The 22500-nt window shown below is 42.0% G+C and overlaps 1 protein-coding gene across 2 annotated transcripts in view; it reads left to right on the forward strand.

The window, feature by feature from the left end:
• The window catches only part of ZNF536 (zinc finger protein 536), a 553139-nt gene that overhangs the window by 117262 nt on the left and 413377 nt on the right, over window positions 1-22500 (forward strand). Inside the window, exon 3 of one of the 2 annotated variants that reach the window (XM_058154982.1) lies at window positions 15163-15262. The exons of the other annotated variant lie outside the window; for it this stretch is intronic. The gene's annotated coding sequence lies outside the window, so the exon portion shown is untranslated. The remainder of the gene's footprint in view (window positions 1-15162; window positions 15263-22500) is intronic. 2 annotated transcript variants of the gene reach the window in all.

Consider the following 22500-nt stretch of genomic DNA (forward strand, 5'->3'; position numbering starts at 1 on the left):
CTAACATGTAGTTTGTATCAAATTAAAAAAGAGCCTTTTGTGATCTTATTTGGGTAACGGCTCCCTTGTGCTCTACTTCCTTTTAAAACAATTCTTTTCACAATTTTCCTGGATCTGCTCTTAATGCATCTAAAATCTAAAATCCATCAGTTTTTCTTAGTGTCATTTGTTTCTCCAAAGCTTTATTTGGTTTGCAGGTGAGAAGATGGGAGAAGGTGACCATATCCAAAATCTGGCCTTGACCAAAAGGGTCACCTTATGTCAAGCTTTCCACAAGAAAGATCTGTTACACACACACACACACACACACACTTAGGGAAAAGTAAAAATCCTTCAGAGAAAAGATTTAAAGGAAAAGTGTTCCATAATTCCCCCAGATCCAGGACCAACCTTTTAAAAATAATTTCTATTAAACCTTAAAAATGATAAAAGATAAAAAGCTGATACATACTAAGAAAAATGTAAAAAGGAAAGAGAAAGGAAAATATATATATAAAGAAAATGATAACGTAAAGAAATGACTTCCCCCTTCATCAAAATGTTGGGGTAAAATTAGCCTTGAACTACAGCAAACTGCTTTTACCTTATTATCATGAGACTAATTAATGATAGTTATCTTCTTATGGAAAGACCCTCCAAGATAATTTGTTTCAGAATCGAAAGTTACGTAACTGCTCCGCTGACTTTAATTTTTATGAAATTTTCAGTCTTTAGCTATGCAACCATTTATTGCTGTCTTTTCTCCTTGGGCTGCTTGTTTCTTCTTTCTGTTATCTTTTCCCTCCTGTCGTCTTCCTCTCTCAAGGTGAACCAGATGAGGTGAGGTCATAAGCTGATATGTCACTGAGGAACTTCCAAAAAAAGCCACCCTAATCTGAAATCAAGATGGAACACAAAACAAGCAGGCTTACTGATTATCTGTGGCCGAAACAAGGGTGTGTGGTTGAATGCAGGCCCATGAATAACTCCAGAAATATTTATTTATTCTTGGCAGGGCATGATAACATATCACAAGTGAGTAGTTTGCCAGTTAAAAATGAACTTTTCTAAAATCCAGGTACCAAATGACAATGGCTTTGCTTTTTGGCTCTGCTGTTCTCAGCAATAGACAGTATCCACCTGGACTTGCCTGGACTCAGAAACTAAACAGAACCAAGTCGGGTTGGGATTTGGGAACAGAGATAAACTAGGGATTGAAAACATTCTAGAAAATTGCTTTCTTGCTGGTTTCACGAAAACCGCAGGCATTCTAATAAATTATTAAAGGTAAAGGTAAAGGTTCCCCTCGCACATATGTGCTAGTCGTTCCCACCTCTAGGGGGCGGTGCTCACCTCCGTTACAAAGCCGAAAAGCCAGCACTGTCCAAAGACGTCTCCGTGGTCATGTGGCCGGCATGACTAAACGCCAAAGGTGCATGGGACGCTGTTCCCTTCCCACCAAAGGTGTTCCCTATTTTTCTACTTGCATTTTTTTACCTGCTTTCGAACTGCTAGGTTGGCAGAAGCTGGGACAAGTAGCAGGAGCTCACCCCGTTATGCGGCACTAGGGATTCGAACCGCTGAACTGCCGACCTTTCAATTGACAAGCTCAGGGTCTTAGCCACTGGGCCACTGCGTCCTTCTAATAAATTATTAGATTATGGCAATTTCATTGAAAACCTGTCTTTGTTATTTTTGCAATTCATGGGATGTGTAATAGTCACATGAGGATGTGGCATATGCAAGTACAAAAGAAGTATTTAAGGTAAAAATGTGGTGGTTGCCTTAATTCTAGATAAACAGAAAGATACGTATGTCCAAATAAACTTCTGTGATTCAGTGCTTTTCATTTTCAATACTCTTGTCAAGCAGATGGTATTCTAATAGTCTTGAGGATCCTAAGAGAGATTTTAGGTATCATTTGTTTCCTTTCCATTGTGTCTCCATCTCATTCTATCCATATTCTGGCCACTTTTGTTTCTGCCTCTGTCAATATTTCTGACTTGAATTGCCTTTTGTTTTGAGGTTCCACCTTTGACTCTATTAAGAATCAAAGTCTTTGTAACTCTAGAGCATTTAGCAGATAATATAAAATAAGAATCAATTAAATAATCTATTTCCTGGTTGCCTTTTTTTTGAATCTTTATTGCTTCACACCTATAGACACAATCTTGCCAGACTGAGGACTCTACTATTTATATTTACCATATACTTTGTGAACTCTTGAGGAGGTTCCATCTTCACTCTCTTTCTCTGTCACATGATATCTGGGCTGAGTTGCCTCTTACTCTTCTGGTATGCATCCTTTCCCTTTGAGGATCCACCTCCTCACTAAATCTGATCATACTCCTGATCTCTTCAATTCCAGCAGCATATTAAGAGACATGGCTCCTTGCTGCGTGACAGCCGCCCTGCCCGAGCTCCTGGAGGTGCTGGCTGGGGTGGCAGTTGAGACCCCCAGACTTTTAGTCATGGGGGACTTTAACTTGCCATCTTCCGGCTCGTCATCGACGGCAGCTCGGGAGTTCATGGCTTCCATGACGGCCTTGGACCTGACCCAAGTAGTTGATGGCCCTACTCACATTGGGGGTGGCACTCTGGACCTGATTTTTGTCTCTGGTCAGTGGTTGAGAGATCTGGACTTAAAGGAAATAGTCATTGAACCTTTGTCATGGTCAGATCACTCTCTTCTTCGCCTGGACTTTCTGACCGCCATTCACCACCGCAGGGAGACGGAGCCGATACGTTGGTTCCGTCCCAGGCGCCTGATGGACCGGATGGGTTCGGACGGAGCTTGGGCCATTTCCTGAGGTCTGGCTCACGGCTCGGTTGAGGAACTTGTTGCGGCCTGGGAACAGGCGCGGCGGGGCCTTAGACCGTGTCGTGCCTTTGCGGCCTCTGACCCGGCGCGGGTCCCAACCGGCTCCTTGGTTCTCCGAGGAGCTGAGGGGATGAGCGCGGAGAAGACGCCTAGAGAGTTCCTGGAGGTCTGGCCGTTCGAAGCTGATCGGACACTAGTGAAGTCCTATACTAGGACTTACCTAGTGGCATTGAGGAAGCGGCGTAGCTCGCCTCCTCCCTCATTGCATTGGCAGATAACCGCCCAGCCGCCCTGTTTGGGTGACTCGCTCCCTCCTACACCAGGGGCGGGATGACCCGTTGCAGGGGCGTGCTGAGAGTTTAACGGTTATCTATCGATAAAATCGTTCAACCGGGATGGTCTGGACCAAGATTGCGGTGACGCGGGTGAGATGTTCGAGGTGGTCTTGGCGATATTGTCTGGGATGAGTTTGACCCTGTGGCTCCGAGGACATGGACAGGTTGTTGGGTAGGCTGAATGCCACCACGTGTTTACTGGACCCGTGCCCCTCCTGGCTGGTGCTGGCCACTCGGGAGGTGACACGAGGCTGGCTCAGGCGATTCGATCGCTTCTTTGGTGGAGGCGTCTTCCGGCCGCCTTGAAAGAGGCGGTGGTGAGGCCCCTCCTTAAGCCTTCCTGGACCCGGCTGTTTTAGGTAATTATCGTCCGGTCTCCAACCTTCGCTTCGCGGCGAAGGTTGTAGAGAGTATGGTGGCATATCAGTTTCCCTTACACCTGGATGAAACTGTCTATCTAGACCCGTTCCAGTCCGGTTTCCGGCCCGGTTACAGCACGGAGACGGCTTTGGTCGCGTTGGTCGACCATGGTATCCTGCTGCGCCGGTTGGAGGGATTGGGAGTGGGAGGCACCGTTTATCGGTGGTTCTCCTCCTATCTCTCCGACCGGTCGCAGTCGGTGTTGACAGGGGGGCAGAGGTCGGCCCCGAGGCGCCTCACTTGTGGGGGGCCGCCGGGGTCGATCCTCGCCTACTGTTTAACATCTACATGAAGCCGCTGGGTGAGATCATCAGTGGTTTCGGTGTGAAGTACCAGCTGTATGCGGATGACACCCAGCTGTACTTCTCTACACCGGACCACCCCAACGAAGCCGTCGAAGTGCTGTCCCGGTGTCTGGAGGCCGTACGGGTCTGGATGGGGAGAAACAGGCTCAGGCTCAATCCCGCCAAGACAGAGTGGCTGTGGATGCCGGCATCCCGGTACAGTCAGCTAAATCCACAGCTGACCATCGGTGGCGAGTCAGTGGCCCCGATGGAGAGGGTTCGCAACTTAGGCGTCCTCCTGGATGAACGGCTGTCTCTAGAAGATCATTTGATGGCCGTCTCCAGGAGAGCGTTTTACCAGGTTCGCCTGGTACGCCAGTTGCGCCCCTTTCTGGACCGGGATGCCCTATGCACGGTCACCCACGCACTCGTGACGTCTCGCCTGGATTACTGCAATGCTCTCTACATGGGGCTCCCCTTGAAGGGCATCCGGAGGCTACAGTTAGTCCAGAATGCGGCTGCGCGGGTGATAGACGGAGCCCCTCGTGGCTCCCGTATGACACCCATCCTGCGCAGACTGCACTGGCTACCTGTGGCCTTCCGGGTGCGCTTCAAGGTTCTGGTGACCACCTTTAAAGCGCTCCATGGCATTGGGCCGGGTTATTTACGGGACCGCCTACTGCTACCGAATACCTCTCACCGACCCGTGCGCTCTCATAGAGAGGGTCTCCTCAGGGTGCCGTCAGCGAGGCAATGTCGTCTGGCGACGCCCAGGGGAAGGGCCTTCTCTGTGGGGGCTCCCACCCTCTGGAACGAACTACCCCCCGGACTTCGTCAGCTTTCGGACCTCCGGACCTTCCGCCGCGGGCTTAAAACATATCTATTTAATTGTGCAGGACTGAGCTAGATTTTAAATTTATGGGTTTTAATTGGGTTCTGTTTTTATATTTTAATAACGGGCTTTAGAATAAGTTTTTTAATTGTTTTTATTTTGTATTTGTGTTATGTATTTTTAAGTGCCTGTAAACCGCCCTGAGTCCTTCGGGAGATAGGGCGGTATATAAATATGATTAATAAATAAATGTTGGCACAGTGGTTAGAATGCAGTATTGCAGGCAAACTGCCCACAGCCTGGAGTTCGATCAAGGTTGATTCAGCCTCTCATCCTTCCGATGTCGGTCAAATGAGGACCCAGATTGTTGGGGGCAATATGCTGACTCTGTCAACCGCTTAGAGAGAGTTGTAAAGCACTGTGAAGCTGTATATAAGTCTAAACACCATTGCTATTGCTAAGTGCTGTTGCTATATTCTGCTGTTAAAGTTGGAAGATGATATGACAGGCGTTTCAAATGTCCTTCTGGTGATCAATACAACTATAGAAGGGAGCTATTGCATGGCCTCTTAAAAAGTAATAAGACCTAATTATATCCTTAGAACTCTTGCCATGTGTTAATGTTTTCCATTCCCCATAATATACTTGTTTGCTTCCTTTCTCAACTCATCTGCAATTATGCGGTCTGTGCAGCTGAGAATGGTTTCACACATTACAGGTGAGAACCAGTACTTTCAGCTGAGTGTACAGTTGCAAGAGAGTCACCATAATTTGGTTCCTTGATAAGCAGACCAAAAGCACACACATTTTCAATCTAGTGGCACTTATAGCTTCCCAAGTTATAATTTTCTCTGGTTTTATGTTACACTGCATTGTATCGTGTTGTCATAGAATGATTATCAAACACATCAATCATTTGAAGAGCTATCTATGGTTGCACTCTGTAGTTGAATTGGCATTGGTAGGTACTGTGATACTCTGATAAGTAGAATAGTAGCAGATGATGTGAGAATTCAGGGAGAAAAGAATATTTGTAGTTCAGGATTGAAATAACGGGTCCTTGGTGCTCTTTGAGCTTGGTTGTTTTCTTACAGATGTTTTATTACCCAAAGTAGGTAACATCATTGATGTTCACTGATGATCTAAGACAAGGGTATCAAACTCAAGGCCCAGGGTCCAGATCTGGCCCACAGGGTGCTTAGAACTGGCCTGTCGGACCACCCTGGAAACATCGGCCCTTGGTGCCTCTGCCAGCGAAAGCAGAGCTTTTCGGCTGCAGGTGGCCCTCCCGAGCTCCGTTTTTGCTGTCAGTGGGTTGCAGGAGGCTGTCGCAGCCAAAAACGGAGCTTGGGAGTCCATTTTCACTGGCAAAAGTGCTTGGGCCACCCCAACAAGAGTTATGTTGAGCTGGCCACACCCAAGGTCAAACACAACCCTGATGTGGCCCTCAATGAAATCGAGTTTGATCCCCCTGACTTAAGGAGATGACGACAATTTTCTTAGTGAGAAGATTTAGCGGAGAATCTTGGCGTTAAACACCAAAAATATTTTTTTTAAAAAACTCACTTCTTGTCTTGTACAAAGTATTTACTAGGGTTTTTGGGGTTTTGCGTGTCCTGCTTCTACCACGAAGCTCACCAAAACCATTTAAAATCAATTCCAAATTGGAAAAGCAGAGTCAAACTCCTTCTCTCCCCTCCACACCAGAAAATTAAGTTAAAGTTGGTGCCAAACATTTGGAGGTGTGTAAAACCCAAAGTGCCAAGCATGGTTCTCACAAAGTTGTTACCTTATTAGCAAGATGGAGTGAGATGAACAGGATTAGGTTGTGAAACGCAAGCCACGGATCCATTTCCCATCGGATCCAATCAATATACCTCTTTATGTATATCAGAAGAGGGACTCCCTTATTTTCCTTCTAACACCCTTGTGATCTGATGAGAAGTTGGGCCTCTTCAACTGATAACAGGAAAACTCGAAATTGGCTGTTTACAGTGCACTCCCTGAATCTTCACCAGCCTGCTCTTGCACAAAGCGAGGGAGTCAGATTTTCAGCTTGAATTTTAGAGATAAGCTTAAAAGTGGGATGAGTGTGTGGCTGTCGGATTTCCAGAAAGTGGGGCAAATAATAAAAGGACAATTTGCCCATATTTAGAAGAAGAAGAAGGCATTGTGAGTGGGAAGAGAATTGCTATTTTTTCCTTCCTTCCTTCCTTCCTTCTTTCCTTCCTTCCTTCCTTCCTTCCTTCCTTCCTTCCTTCCTTCCTTCCTTCCTTCCTTCCTTCCTCTCTCCCTCCCTCCTTCTTTCCTTGCCCTTCCTTCCTTCCTTCCTTCCTTCCTTCCTTCCTTCCTTCCTTCCTTCCTTCCTTCCTTCCTTCCTCCCTCTCTCCCTCCCTCCCTCCTTCTTTCCTTGCCCTTCCTTCCTTCCTTCCTTCTTTCCTTCCTTCCTTCCTTCCTTCCTTCCCCTTCCTCCCTTCCTCCTTCCTTCCTCCCTCCCTCCTTCTTTCCTTGCCCTCCCTCCCTCCTCCTCCCTCCCTCCCTCCCCTTCTTTCCTTGCCCTTCCTTCCTTCCTCCTCCCTCCCTCTTTCTTTCCTTGCCCTTCCTTCCTTCCTTCCTTCCTTCCTTCCTTCCTTCCTTCCATCCTTCCTTCCTCTCTCCCTCCCTCCCACCTTCTTTCCTTGCCCTTCCTTCCTTCCTTCCTTCCTCCCTCCCTCCCTCCCTCCCTCTCTCCCTCCCTCCTCCTTCTTTCCTTGCCCTTCCTTCCTTCCTTCCTTCCTTCCTTCCCTTCTTCCTTCCTTCCTTCCTTCCTTCCTTCCTTCCTTCCTTCCTTCCTTCCTTCCTTCCTTCCTTCCTCCTTCCTCCTTCCTTCCTCCTCCTCTTTCTTTCCTTGCCCTCCCTCCTCCCTCCTCCCTCCCCTTCTTTCCTTGCCCTTTCTTCCTTCCTCCCTCCCTCCCTCCCCTTCTTTCCTTCCTTCCTTCCTCCTTCCTCCTTCCTCCTTCCTCCTTCCTCCTTCCTCCTTCCTCCCTCCTCCCTCCCTCCTCTCTCCCTCCCTCCTCCTTCTTTCCTTGCCCTTCCTTCCTTCCTTCCTTCCTTCTTTCCTTCCTTCCTTCCTTCCTTCCTTCCTTCCTTCCTTCCTTCCTTCCTTCCTTCCTTCCTTCCTTCCTTCCTTCCTCCTCTTCATTCCTTCCCTTCCTTCCTCCCTCCTCTTTCTTTCCTTGCCCTCCCTCCCTCCCTCCTCCCTCCCCCCTTCTTTCCTTGCCCTTTCTTCCTTCCTCCCTCCCTCCCTCCCTCCCTCTTTCTTTCCTTGCCCTTCCTTCCTTCCTTCCTTCCTTCCTTCCTTCCTTCCTTCCTTCCTTCCTTCCTTCCTTCCTCCCTCCCTCCCTCCCTCCCTCCCTCCCTCATTTGGTACTAGCATTGAAAACAAGATACAAGAAGTATTGATTTTTCAGCTTAAGCCCATTCTGGAGAACTCCTATTGTCTGTTGCTCTTCCAAAGTATTTGTTCTCTCTGAAATGCCATGTCAATCATTTTCATGCACCCCTACAATATTAACCATCCTGTTGTATCTTTTGCTCTCTCTTTTTTTCCCCCATTAAAAGCTTTAGAACGACATTATCTTAGAAAGTTAAACGTCTCTTTCTGCTACTTAGGGTTTCAGTTGAGTGTGCAAAATGGAAGATGTTTTCCCCTCCGTTTGTTTAGGAAGTTATCAATCACTTTCAGATTTCAAACCCCAGGGCTTCCGTCAGAGTCATGAACTGGGAAAAAAAGATTCTAAGTGACACGTTGATGTGAAGATCAATGACACAAATTCTCTGAACAAATCAGTGCAGGACTTCTTACACAGTCAAAGCTTTGCTGCGGTTGGTCTGGGATGGAATTCAAAATTGGTTTCTCCTGATCTAAAACTGTTTCTATTAGGCAGTATTTCCTTTGGCTAATCATCTGTTTGGTAGCATAACTATCACAAAGAAGCATCTTATTAGGTCCTCTGTTCAAATTATGAGGGGCCCAGTGGCTCGGTGGTTCAGTGGCTGAGCTCATCGATCGAAAGGTCGGCAGTTCAGCGGTTCGAATCCCTAGTGCTGTGTAACGGGGTGAGTTCCCGTTACTTGTCCCAGCTTCTGCCAACCTAGCAGTTTGAAAGCATGTAAAAAAATGCAAATAGAAAAAATAGGGACCACCTTTGGTGGGAAGGTAATAGCGTTCCGTGCACCTTTGGTGTTGAGTCATGCTGACCACATGACCATGGAGACGTCTTTGGACAGCGCTGGCTCTTCGGCTTTGAAACGGAGATGAGCACTGCCCCCTAGAGTCGGCAATGACTAGCACGTATGTGCGAGGAGAACCTTTACCTTTATCTTATTCACCTTACATTTCCTTCCTTCAGTGTGATTGTAAGTGGTTGAAAGTATGAATGCTATGAATGGGGTTCCTTGGTCCTGAATGAAAGCTATATAATCACTGTTGTAGTTAATGCTGATCGAGACAAGAAAGTTTTTGAACGATACCATTAAAGCTATATGAGCAATTAGTTCTGTAGGCAACTCTTTATTGGAAATAAACCCTATTGGTTATACTAAAGATTACTACTGAGTAAACATGCCCAAAGCGGACTGTTTAGTCAGGCAGAATGTTGCCTAATTAAGTTAACTTGGTATGCAAAAGTGCAGACTAGGGCTACATATTTTTGAATGGGAAAATCAACCATTTCCATTTTCATTACTTAAGGAGGATACAGGATCAACTATCCTGTTTCCCTGAAAATAAGACATCCTCTGATAATAAGCCCAATTGGGCTTTTGAGCGCATGCACTAAAATAAGCCTCCCCCCTGAAAATAAGCCCTCCCTAAAAATATTTAAATGCAGAGCTGGAAATTAGGTAAGAATAGAATAGAATAGAATAGAATAGAATAGAATAGAATAGAATAGAATAGAATAGAATAGAATAGAATAGAATAGAATTCTTTATTGGCCAAGTGTAATTGGACACACAATGAATTTGACTTGGTGCATATGCTCTCAGTGTACATAAAAGAAATAGAATAGAGTAGAGTAGAGTAGAGTAGAGTAGAGTAGAGTAGAGTAGAGTAGAGTAGAGTAGAATAGAATTCTTTATTGGCCAAGTGTGATTGGACACACAAGGAATTTGTCTTTGGTGCATATGTTCTCAATGTACATAAAAGAAAAGATACCTTCATCAAGGTATCTACAACACTTACAACGCTTAATAATAGTCAAAGGGTACAAATTTAACACCATCCCTCTGCTGCGGCTCCCTGTTGCTGGTCAGCTCCACAACTGATAGGGCTTTTGGTTAGGACAGGTAGAGGAAAAAGGACGCCACGCTAGGAGGAGACTCTATGGTGCGGGAACCAAACTTCCGATCAGCAGAGATAAAAGAACGCCGCGCTAGGAGGAGACTATGATGTGGGAACGGGACTTCCGGTCGGCTCCAGAATTGAATGGAGGCTTCCAGTTAGGACCTTTGTGGTTCGTTGAATGTTTAAGGTTGCCAACCCCTGGTATAGGGTCTCCTGCTTGAGCAAGGGGTTGGACTAGAAGACCTCCAAAGTCCTTTCCAACTCTGTTACTCTATGTTCTGTTCTATGTTATACTAACAGAATCTTACAAGTCTGAAACTTCTTGCCTTTATAGTCCAGGAAGCCTCTTATCAGGTGCCTCTTATCCAGCTGTTGCCTAGGAACTGTTGCTCCTTTTCCTGTCTTCCCAGGACATTCCCATCTACCTTACCATTACAGTATTTGACCGGTTTTCTTCCATGTCAAGCCAAACCTCTTACCTGAGACAGCAAAAGCTAGACACAAATCAATATCTACTTGTCTAAGGGTTAGTTTGAGGCAACAGTTTACTTTCATCAACGAAGCATTGGAGAAGGGGGGAAAAAATTCCAGGTGAGTAATGGCTTTGTAGATTCAGGATAAGAGGTCATGACTGTTTAGCAGTTGGTTCCAGTCTGATTTAGGAGATGATTATGTAAACGGCTACTGCCAGCTTTTCATTGTCAGCGTAAAGACTGACCACCTTGACAGATTTTTAGAAAGGCTTCTATAAAGGGAATTGAACAGTGTCTACTGTAAGTTACACAGTGATATATTGGTTTTAAATGGGAAACGGTTTAGCACTGTATGCCTTTCTTCTCAATAACTCTTGCTAAACAGAATTCTGAGATACTTATGTTGGAACGAATCACTTCTGGTTTGAAACACCTGCCAAAAGCAAAGAACCTGACAGTTGTAAATGGCTGAGTTTGCCCAGGTTGTTAAGGAATGTATTAAGCCACAGATCATGTTTTGCAATTTCACATGTTACATGAAACATATCCATCCACGTATATTACGGCAGGGTTCCTTGTATGATGTTGAATTGGAACCCAGTGCTCTCCAAAATTTTTTTGAAAGTCTTGCATTCATTGGTCCAAAGATCCAAGAGAATTCTTCTATACTATTGAAAATGTCAATTAAATTTCACTAGCAAAACATTTTCATCTCCCTGAATGATTGTCACATTGAAAAAGCTGGACCCCAAAAGATATTTGGCTAAAATTTTTGAAGAATATGAATTTCCGTTATTAATAAACTCAAAGCACTTACAATTTTTTCTTTCAATCTTATTTATTTACCAAATGTATTGGCTGCATGTCAAGCGCCAGGGAAATCAGAAAGCCCAGGCAGTTCAAATGAGTATAAAGATTTATTGTAAGCTCATGTTCTCTACAAGAATCTGAACTACTAATGGTCAAAGCAAATTGGCAGTAGACTCATGGAGGGCTGGATTTAACTCTCTTGTGGGAATGAAGAGACTCGTGACTGATGATGTAACTTAATAACAGAGTTGGAAGGGATCTTGGAGGTCTTCTAGTCCAACCCCCTGCCCAGGCAGGAAACCCTACACCATTTCAGACAAATGGTTATCCAACTTTTTCTTTAAAAATTCCAGTGCTGGAGCATTCACAACTTCTGCAGGCAAGTTGTTCCACTTATTGATTGTTCTGACTGTCAGGAAATTTCTCCTTAGTTCTAAGTTGCTTCTCTCATTGATTAGTTTCCACCCATTGTTTCTTGTTCTACCCTCAGGTGCTTTGGAGAATAGTTTGACTCCTTCTTCTTTGGGGCAGCTCCTGAGATATGCTATCATGTCATCCCAGTCCTTCTTTTCATTAAACTAGACATACCCAGTTCCTGCAGCCGTTCTTCATGTGTTTTAGCCTCCAGTCCCCTAATCATCTTTGTTGCTCTTCTCTGCACTCTTTCTAGAGTCTAGAATGTGTTTGACTATTTGATTGACTCCTCCCTTGGACTCAGCCTGGTCATCTCCTACCTTGTCCATCTTACCACAAAGTTACTACAATTTATCTTTGTGAAGGTAGATTTTTACTCTTTCTACAGCAAAGATGAAAACAGGCTGCATGCTACCATAGCGCTAATACTTCAGTCCTCCAAACATTGTTGAAATATGCCTTCATATGCAAACTTATACAGCCTATTAAGATTTTATTTAATTTATTTAAATTTATTTATTTATTCAAAACAATGCATATCACTTCTCATTTAAAGAAAAATCTTAATCAGTTTACAATAAAATTGAGCCAATTAAAGCAATAAGTTAAAAATACATTAAAAACATTGTCTAAAATACACAAAACAAACTAAGCAATAAACCGAGCAATGAATCCGTTTGTAATTAATGTATTAAATGATGGTTAAAATGTAGAATATTAGGAAAATAGTTTTATTTCAACATTCTTTCCTCCCAGTTTTTAAATGAAAGAATCGTAGGTGTTCCCCATTAAAACCATTGTTTGATGTTCTGTTATAGCACAGTGTGTAAACTTGGCCTAGTATAAGTAAGTAATGATACATATTAGGTATTAAAAATTGCCTAATTTTATGTACACATTGATCATAGCTGATGGTAACAAAAAGAAAAGATACCCCCGTGTTTGCAAAGGATACATCATTTTTGTCTGGAGCAATGGAGAGAGAGAGAGGAAAAGTTTATTTTAGGGTTCATTGGGGAAGCTTGGGAGTGTGTCTATAAATTTATTTACTGGTTTAACAATATTTGTAGCTCACCCCAGTCCTAGCCTGTGGTAGAGAACCAATGATGCACAAATTAAAGAAAACTGTGGAAAAAATGCAGTCCATAACATTTGATTAGACTTCTCATGATATCAATTTACTTGTTTGCGGAATGTAAGGAGGATTGATAATGTTTGTATGTGTGGGCAAGGATACTCTATAGCAGGGATGGCTAACCTTTTCCAGACTGAGTGCCCAAAGCATGTGTGCTCCCGAACCTCCCAAATGCAATGTACACATGTGCCTCTAGCATATGCCCCATCCCTGTGCATGCGCATGCACCCCTCGCATGCACCTCCACCCCCTGTGCATCCACGGCAGAGACCCAAAGACCAGCCGGCCGGCGGGAGATATGCGTTCATGTGTGCCGGAGCTGAACTGGGGTGACGGCTCACGTGCCCACAGAGAGAGCATTCTGTGCCACCTCTGGCACACGTGCCATAGATTCGCCATCACGGCTGTATAGGGATGTAATATTCCTTAGAGACAATCTATCTATTGTATGTACACTGAGAGCTTACGCAGAAGAGACAAATTCCTTGTGTTATTGATCAATCACCCTTGGTCAATAAAGAATTCTATTCTATTCTATTCTATTCTATTCTATTCTATTCTATTCTATTCTATTCTGTTCTATTCTATTCTATTCTATTCCTACTCTTATTCTATTCTATTCCATTTCTACCCTCTATTCTAGAGGGTAACACATTCCTTGTGTTATTGATCAATCACACTTGGTCAATAAAGAATTCTATTCTATTCTATTCTATTCTATTCTATTCTATTCTATTCTATTCTATTCTATTCTATTCTATTCTATTCTATTCCATTCCGTATTCTATTCTATTCTGTTCTGTCCTGTCCTGTTCTATCCTATCCTATCCTATCCTATCCTATCCTATCCTATCCTATCCTATCCTATCCCATCCCATCCCATCCCATCCCATCCTATCCTATCCTATCCTTCCACTATTCTACTCTACTCCACTCCACTCCACTCCACTCCACTATCTATCTTGTCATCCATGCCTCATCTACCTCTTGAGAAATGGTACCTCTAAATCCTTTACAGATATCCAAAATGGCTAAGTAAATTCAGTTGTGGCAAGCTATTACAAGTAGTCCTTGACCTATGACCCCAATGGAGCCATAAATTTCCATTGCTCAGCAAGACAGTTGTTCAGTGCGTTGCACCTCATTTTATGACCTTTTTGTGCCACCGTTGTTAAGCAACTCACTGCAGTTGTTCAGTGAATTAGCAGTTGTTAAGCGAATCTTAACAATTCCCTATTGACTTTACTGTCAGAATCCAGCTGGGAGATTTACAAATCTTGATCACATGAGCCTGGGATAATGCAACTATCATAAATACATGCCAGTTGCCAAGTGCCCAAATTTTGATCACGTGACCATGGAGATGCTGCAACTGTTGTAAGGGTGAAAACCGAACCGTAGTCACTTTTTTCAGTGCTGTTGTAACTTCAGTCACTAAACGAACAGTTGTAAGTTGAGGACTATCTCCACCTGATTTATTCCAATGTACTGAATATAGCAATGCATCTGTTTTAATCCGCAAACATAAGGTAACTTGCCATGTAACATTCCAGTAATTGATTGTTCTTATTTCATGCTTTCCTTCAACATAGGAAAGAAACTTTCAGCCACAAGTTTCTTCTAACTTTCTAGAGTTTTACATCTTAAACAGTCTGCCCACAGTCTCATAAAAATGAGGATGGCCCATTACTTTGATGCCTTTCAATTTTATCGGTATTACTATATTCTATTAAAAAAAAAACATTCCAAAAGTATGTTTGAAGCATGGATCTAACAGTATTGGGAGTTTGGTTAATTCCTCCAATTTAATGAAATAATCTTAAATTTGTTAGAAGAAGGCCTTTATTTTGGTTTTAATTGCTGGCGTTACGGTCTCCTCCAAATGGAATTTATGAGTTTGCCACCATCTGGGAAAGACGGCTTATTTATATAATAGAACTTATTTGTATACGAGAACTTTTAAAATTGTTTTTTCTTTCGTCTAAGAGAGCAGAATATCGGCATCTGTTAAGCCGTAAAGACTTTCTCCTAAACTGGAAAAAATGATCTTAAATTTTTCCTCCTTTATTTTGGCACAGTATGGAAATACATTTCAGACCCCTAGGCAATTAACAGATCAGAAAAGAATTCCCTTTCCAAAAAATTACTTCCCCAAATATCAGATTCCCCCCCACCCCACCCCCCACAAATCTAGCCTGCTTCCATTCATAATTCTCTCGCTCCCTTCTCGATATGGAAAGGTAACTAAAATCTATGCTAACTTTAGTATAGTGTCTTTCAGGGAGAATCGATTCTGATTTACACAATGGCTTTGCATTTTAAATTTCTCACAGGTATTGTTTTTGCAATTCCTGACCTTCTGTACTAATCCCTCATCTCTGAGAAGACTCCCACAGCCGGGGGGAAAAATTTTGTTGATGTTGGATCAACCTGGTAAGAATTGTTCTGTCATCCTTTAAAAGACATTTCTGTTTTATGTATGAGTGTCTTCAAGTTAATACCTTCATCCTTTTTTTTTTTTTACAATGTGTGTATAAAGAAAGAAAGTGTTTATTCTTTTCACGATATGTATATGGACGGAAATTTTTTTTTTATTTCACTGTTTGTACTTGAACGAATCTCGCTGCATCTTTTCAAAATTCCAACTCTGCTTTGATTCCTCTCCTTTGGGAAAAGTGGTTCTTTTCAGTAAACGTCCTTTATGACCACTGCTGATTTGGCTTTTTACGATGGGAGAGGCTGGTGCCTGCACTCTGCTAATTGAAAATGGTCATGTCACAGCTGACAATATTCTCAAATGAGTTCTCCAAATATAGCTGTAGCTTGCACTGGCCACATTTATTTTTCCAAGGTATGCTATTTTTTTTCTTAAATGATCTATTATTAGCAAGCTGCCATGTCTTTTGTTGAAGGGCTAGATTTCCTGATTGGTACAGAATTAGGATTGATTTACAGTGTATGATTGACAGAGCCTCCCATCCCAGAACAGTGACTTGGGATGGTGTAGAAACATTAAAATCTTCCATTTCCTGACAGACCCTCATTTGCCATTGACTTAAGGTCAGATCAAGACATGTTGCTGCCTGATAAACAATCCAATAGTGATTGTCAAGCACAGGGGAAATCAGGAGATTCAGGCAGGTCAAATGAGTATAAAGATTTATTGCAAGCTTAAGCTCTCTACAAGAATCTGACCAACTAATAGTCAAGGGAAATGAGCGGGAGATAAGAAAGGCATTCAAGGAGGGGTAGACTTAGATCTCTTGCGGGCACACAGTGACTCATGATTTATGACACGTTTGACCCCCTTCCTTAGTTTCAGCCTGGTCACCTCCTACACTGATTTCCTAATATATGTTGAAATACCAAGCAGACTTGTAGCTGAATTTTTCTTCAGCGTTAAAAGATGCAATTTCCGCTGTTGAAATCAGCATGCTATTTTAGCAATGGATAGCAAGGCCATTAGGATGGTCATAGTTCCTTTCCAATTCATTTTGTGGCACCTCCCCATAAAGAGGGGTTGGTAAGACCCAACCTTTATGACTTGACATACATGCAATTCCTGGTCTACCAACATAATAGATAGTAAATCCAAACTAGATAGAGCTTCAAAGCAGTTGATGTGCACAAGTGACATGGTTCTCGGTTTGAAGTCTGTTCGGAGTACAAATATTTGGATGAAGAAAGTTTCATTCTGAAGTGGCTGCCACAAAGAAGAGGGAGTCGGGCTGTTCTCCAAAGCACATGAGAGTAGAACAAGAAGCAATGGGTGGAAACTGATCAAAGAAAGAAGCAACTTAGAACTAAGAAGAAATTTCCTGACAGTTAGAACAATTAATAAGTGGAACGACTTGCCTGCAGAAGTTGTAAATGCTCCAACATTGGAAATTTTTAAGAAAATGTTGGATAACCATCTGACTGAGATGGTGTAGGGTTTCCTGCCTGGGCAGGGTGTTGGACTAGAAGGCCTCTAAGGTCCCTTCCAACTCTATTGTTATGTTATGTTATGTTAAGTTGGGACTCCCCAACCTTTAGGTTAAATAAGGGATTCAGGGATTTGGGAACTTAATCTGGAATTCCATTAGAAGGCAGGACCATCTTTAGAAATGGGAAATCAATTGTGCAGCACAAGTATCTGTGTTTGGCTCTTGTTGATTCTGAGTGTCCGTCAGCCTTCCAGACTAGGAAACCAAAGTTATGCATGCCAATACTCCATTTATTATAAGGCTACCATAACAGAAACGTGTGGAATGGGACAACTCCCAATAGCCAATTTGCCACTGGACAAGTTGCTGCAGGACAATACAATGCAAGGGTAACTCAAGAGAGCGACAAACAGCTCACCCCAGCCTTGAGATCTTCTAATTTGAGAAGGTTCAAACCTAAAGCAAGACAAGGCCCACTGCAATTCACTTGTCTCCTTCTTGAGTTCTCCTGCTTTGAATTGTGCTGGGCAAGTTGTCCAGTGGTGAGCTGACGGTGGCGAGCCGTCTGGGATGAGATGACCAGGACAAGTTGGCCAGGATGAGTTGGCCAAGTCAAGTTGTCCTAGACTCGTCTGAGTTCCTCTAGACTCCCTTTATATTAGGAGAACTAGGGATGATATTATCTGAGACACAATTTCCTATCCGCCCAGGATTCAAATTTCTTTTAACGGACCATTGTCTTGGTTGTGACAATTCCTCTTGTTACTCAAGGCAATTCCTTCTACCCCTTACCTATTACAGTCTGGTGGTCTTGACCCACCTTGAATCTGATTCTGAGTGAACCCTGCCTGAGTCTTCCTCTCTAGGCGTAAGAATCCTTCTTTAGTTCTTCAGTTTCCTGAATTGCTGGTGGGCTGTGCTTTACTAAGGCTGAACAGACTTCGAGTGGGTTGTTTCCCACAATGCATACATTTTCCACTGCAATTCAGGGAAAAGCTCAGAACAAACTTGAGCTGTAACTGAATTAGCTAGATTTGGTGGCAAAAGGCAGCAATAGTAATTTACCTGCCAAATTGTGGTGTGAAAATGTATTGTTGGTTCCTCTTCAACTTAAAAATAATACTGTATATATTGACGTACTGGTTGTGTTAATATTAATGTGTACTATCTAATTGGGGTACACTTAGACTTAATATCAGTAAGGAGGTGATTAGTAATCTGAATATATTTGTCCAGAAATTGAAGTTATGTAGTGGTGGTTCAGATCTCATTTGCAACAATAAATCCTGCATCATGGACTATAATCGGATGTATTTTATTATGGTTTACCTTTGAGACATTTCTATGTTTAATATATCTCAGGGGCCAAGTAGGAGAAGGTTAATCTGTGTGCCTCTCCTTAATCTGAATCATAAAGTCCTAAGACATAAGCAGACTTCAGCTCCCAGAATCCTCAGCCATGGCTATGTTGGTTATTGAATTTTGGGAGCTGAAGTCCATTTCCCAAGAAATGATCAAAGTTGGAAAACCTGATGTAAAGCTACTTTAGATAACAGAATATTGCAAGCCTGAACGTACTTCTCTTACTCTCCCTCTTACCGTCATGAAAATTAGTCCACAGAAGGCTTTCTTTGTGAACCATTTTCTTGGCCTGGGATCAAGTCTCACTTATCTGATCATTTTTTCTTGGTTGCTTGGTCTTTCTTCTGTCCATCAAAGCCATCCTCTATACCCACCACAACTTGAAGAAAACTTTTATCTTATCTAGGAATAACAGAAGCAGGTGGAGCCCAGTCCCAGCCATCCAGACTAGGATCGCTCCTATTTCAGGGGTGAAATCCAGCAGGTTCTGACAGATTCTGGAGAACCGGTAGCAGAAATTTTGAGTAGTTCAGAGAACCGGCAAATACCACCTCTGGCTGGCCCCAGAGTGGGAGGGAATGGGGATTTTGCAGTATCCTTCCCCTGCCACACCCACCAAGCCACACCCACCAAGCCAAACCATGTCCACCAAGCCACACCCATAGAACAAGTAGTAAACATTTTGGATTTCACCACTGTCCTATTTGTATTTCCCCAAACTCAAAAAGGGCTCCTTGCTAAGAACAATGAAAGGCCCGTGCCAAAGGAAATTCGTAACTCCACATCAGTAACTGAGCTAAATATAATTCCAAAATTCTTATTAATTTTAAAACATAGGCAGGTATGCACAAATTAATTACTGAGAACAATTACAATGCCCTGTGCTTCTGAATATTTATTCACTTATTTATGTATCTATTTCTCTATCATATTTCTACCCCACCGCAATCAAACAACTCTTGGCAGCTAACATAGATTATAAAACACGTTAACGTATCTAGGGTCTGATTAAAACCAGTCATAATTGCAAGTACAGCATCAACCCTAATCCAGGGCCATCAAAAAAAAACATAAATAAGAGAGAAATAAAATAAGGATTAAAAAAATAGAACATGGGCAAAGGAAAAAAAAAGGTCTTATCCATAAGCTTTAAAAGGATTCTTTCCAAAATATTTGGTCTTCTTAAACTATTCCTAACATTTCCCTGGGAACCAACAGCGAGAGACACAACTTGATTCTATCAGGGATTGCTCAAAATCTATCTCATGTTTTGAAAATGGGGGATTACCAATAATTTCTCCCTGGATGCTTTAACAGGACAGGCTAATGTTGGATGGAATAGGTGAACCTGTAGTTAACCAGGTCCCTTAACAAAGACCCAAGCATCCATTTAACTTGGGTCTCCAAGTTAACAGAGGATCAGGGTCTCCTAAAACAAATCAATCTATTGTTCTTCCTCCTCATCTCATAAACTTTGAACCTCCGAGTTGTCTTGTTCCCACCTTTCCCCACTCAGATTCAGACTACAAATCTCCAGTTTAATTAGGAAGAAATGCTAACAAAATCAATGGGACTTCAGTTTAAGCTTATATTTTAGGATCTGCGTTGTACACTGATCATGTAAAGAAGGTAAAATGGAGGCTAACTTGGGTTTATGGTCCATTATCTAAATTACATGCAATTAAGGGTGCTGAGGTGGAGATGCGGTGGCTCAGTGGCTAAGCCACTGAGTTTGTCGATCGGAAGGTCAGCAGTCCAGCAGTTCGAATCCCTAGTGCCGCGTAACTGGGTGAGCTCCTGTTACTTGTCCCAGCTTCTGCCAACCTAGCAGTTTGAAAGCACGTAAAAAATGCATGTAGAAAAATAGGGACCACCTTTGGTGGGAAGGTAACAGCGTTCCATGCGCCTTTGGCATTGAGTCATGCTAGCCATATGATCATGGAGACATCTTCGGACAGCACTGGCTCTTCAGCTTTAAAACTGAGATGAGCACTGCCTCCTAGAGTCGGGAACAACTAGCACATATGTGCGAGGGGAGCCTTTATCTCTACTTGAAGGGTGCTGATTTATAATATATTTCCAAGATGGTTTTCTGAGCTGGACAGATTCCCTTTCCACAATAACAGTCGTTTAAAATAGAATAGAATAGAATAGAATAGAATAGAATAGAATAGAATAGAATAGAATGGAATGGAATGGAATGGAATGGAATGGAATGGAATGGAATGGAATGGAATAGCCAAGTGTGATTGGACACACTAGGAATTTGTCTTGGTGCATATGCTATCAGTGTACATAAAAAGACCAGATACATTCATTAAGAATCATAAGAATAGAATAGAATAGAATAGAATAGAATAGAATAGAATAGAATAGGTTTTTTTATTGGCCAAGTGTGATTGGACACACTAGGAATTTGTCTTGGTGCATATGCTATCAGTGTACATAAAAAAAAATACGTTTTCTTTTGTTTTTTAAAAAAATACAAATAAAATCTGCCTAAATTTTTTTGGTGTTAAGGATCTGGAACTGTAGTTTTCCCGTGGCGAGACAATGAGGTAATTGAACCAGATCTCATAAAACATTGTATAATTTTGGGGTTCCGGTAATCCACATTTGATTCTGCTAAGGGGCTTTAACAAATCTCTATAAAACCATCTTTACTTCTAATTAGCAGAACCTACCTTTCCTTTTGACCATATTCCTTAGAGGTCATCCCATAAACCATTTAAACTGATAGCAATATTAGAGGCTAAGAAATTAATTTCGTACCATACTTTTCTTTTTCTTTCTTTCTTTTTTTTTAAACGTGACTTTATCTTGTTTTAGGAAGTGCTTAGTTTTTGATTTTTGTGGATATTACCAATAGAGGATTACTTTTATTTAGATTTTTTTTCTCCCCACAAGAGTTATATTAGAAATTTGCTGTTTTATTCTTACCTTCTTAGTAAAAATCCTTTTATCACACAATGGGTAATTTATATCCATTACCAGCCCTTTCAATCCTTTTCAGTGAGGCTGTCACTGCCTTTGGCATCGTAATGATTAATGTGATCTAATAATAGTGTGCCATTATATTACCTTAGTAAAACATGTACCAACAGCCTATTCAGATCTACCAAATTCATAGCTTCCTATAAGATTTTTGTTGAAAGACCGGATTACTGTTTTTGAAAGCGGAATTTTTCCCCCTCCTGTTAATATATTTAATGAAATTCACAATTCTTAGCATACATGACAGTGTGTGCATGCATATACAAACATATAAACACGCACCCATGCGCACACACACACACACAAACATTTGAATGCATCTTGTGCCTCGATGGCAATGTCATTGTGGATTACAATTTGCTAGGTGAATCTTTTGGCATGCTAAGCAAATTATTTGATATATAAAAAAAGAAAAGATGCTGGTTGTAATGCTTTGTCTAATTAAAGCATCCATTAAAAACAGTGTTTCCCTATAATTTACAGTGCATCAAGTATCTGGAATTTTTTTTATTTAGCCTTATTTATGGGGTGTATACTTGAATTAGCTTCTTCAATGCAAATTTCAAAATACAGATATTAGTTTCAGATATCTGAATTCTTTGGTGTGATTTGAAAGACTTCCAAGTTCACATTGATTAACTCTGCCCATATTTTTAAGGTATGTTCTGCAAATAAGTCTCTATTTTCAGAAACAGGTATATGCTGAAAGATTCAGGATTTTCTTATGGAGTGCTGTTGATCGTAATCACATGACAACATTTAAATATAAAATCCTCAGCTGGTTTCAAGATCTTTAAACTGTTTAAACTGGAGATAACCCAGAATGGCTGTAGCTTCCATAGTGGGACTCGTGAAGCATTTTTTTTTCCATTGAGGATTGGGTGGAAGAATTTTGGGATTTTTAGAGGATGAAATAGGTGTTATGTTTTTAGGGACATCTAGGAATTTTCTATATGCATATAGGAATTTTCTCTGGAATGGCTTAGCTACCACAATATTTTCCAAAATTCCCTGCCCAGCTGACTCATAAATGTCTCCTCTACATTCTTGTTTCTTTTTCTCTTTGAGAGTTAGTTTGTTGGCTGGCCAGGGGATGACTTTGGAGAAATGAAATGATAGCCAAATTATTTCAGAGGGGCCTCCTGTAATGTATAGCACATTCTTGCTCATCTAACTGAAAATATTAGACTCCCTTTTCTGTACTTTGTTTTAACCTAAATTGCTTTTCTTCCCAATCACCAACCACAAAACATGATTGAGAGTTATTTATAGTCCTCCTCATGTAGTAGCTCTCTCATCCATATCTATCTCTTTTCTTTGTCCCAAGTTCAGTCGTAAATGAACAAATTATATAATAAAAGATTCCCTTGAGTCTTGAATCAAAATGGA

The sequence above is a fragment of the Ahaetulla prasina genome, chromosome 12 (genome assembly GCF_028640845.1).
Source record: "Ahaetulla prasina isolate Xishuangbanna chromosome 12, ASM2864084v1, whole genome shotgun sequence".
Lineage (NCBI taxonomy): Eukaryota > Metazoa > Chordata > Lepidosauria > Squamata > Colubridae > Ahaetulla > Ahaetulla prasina.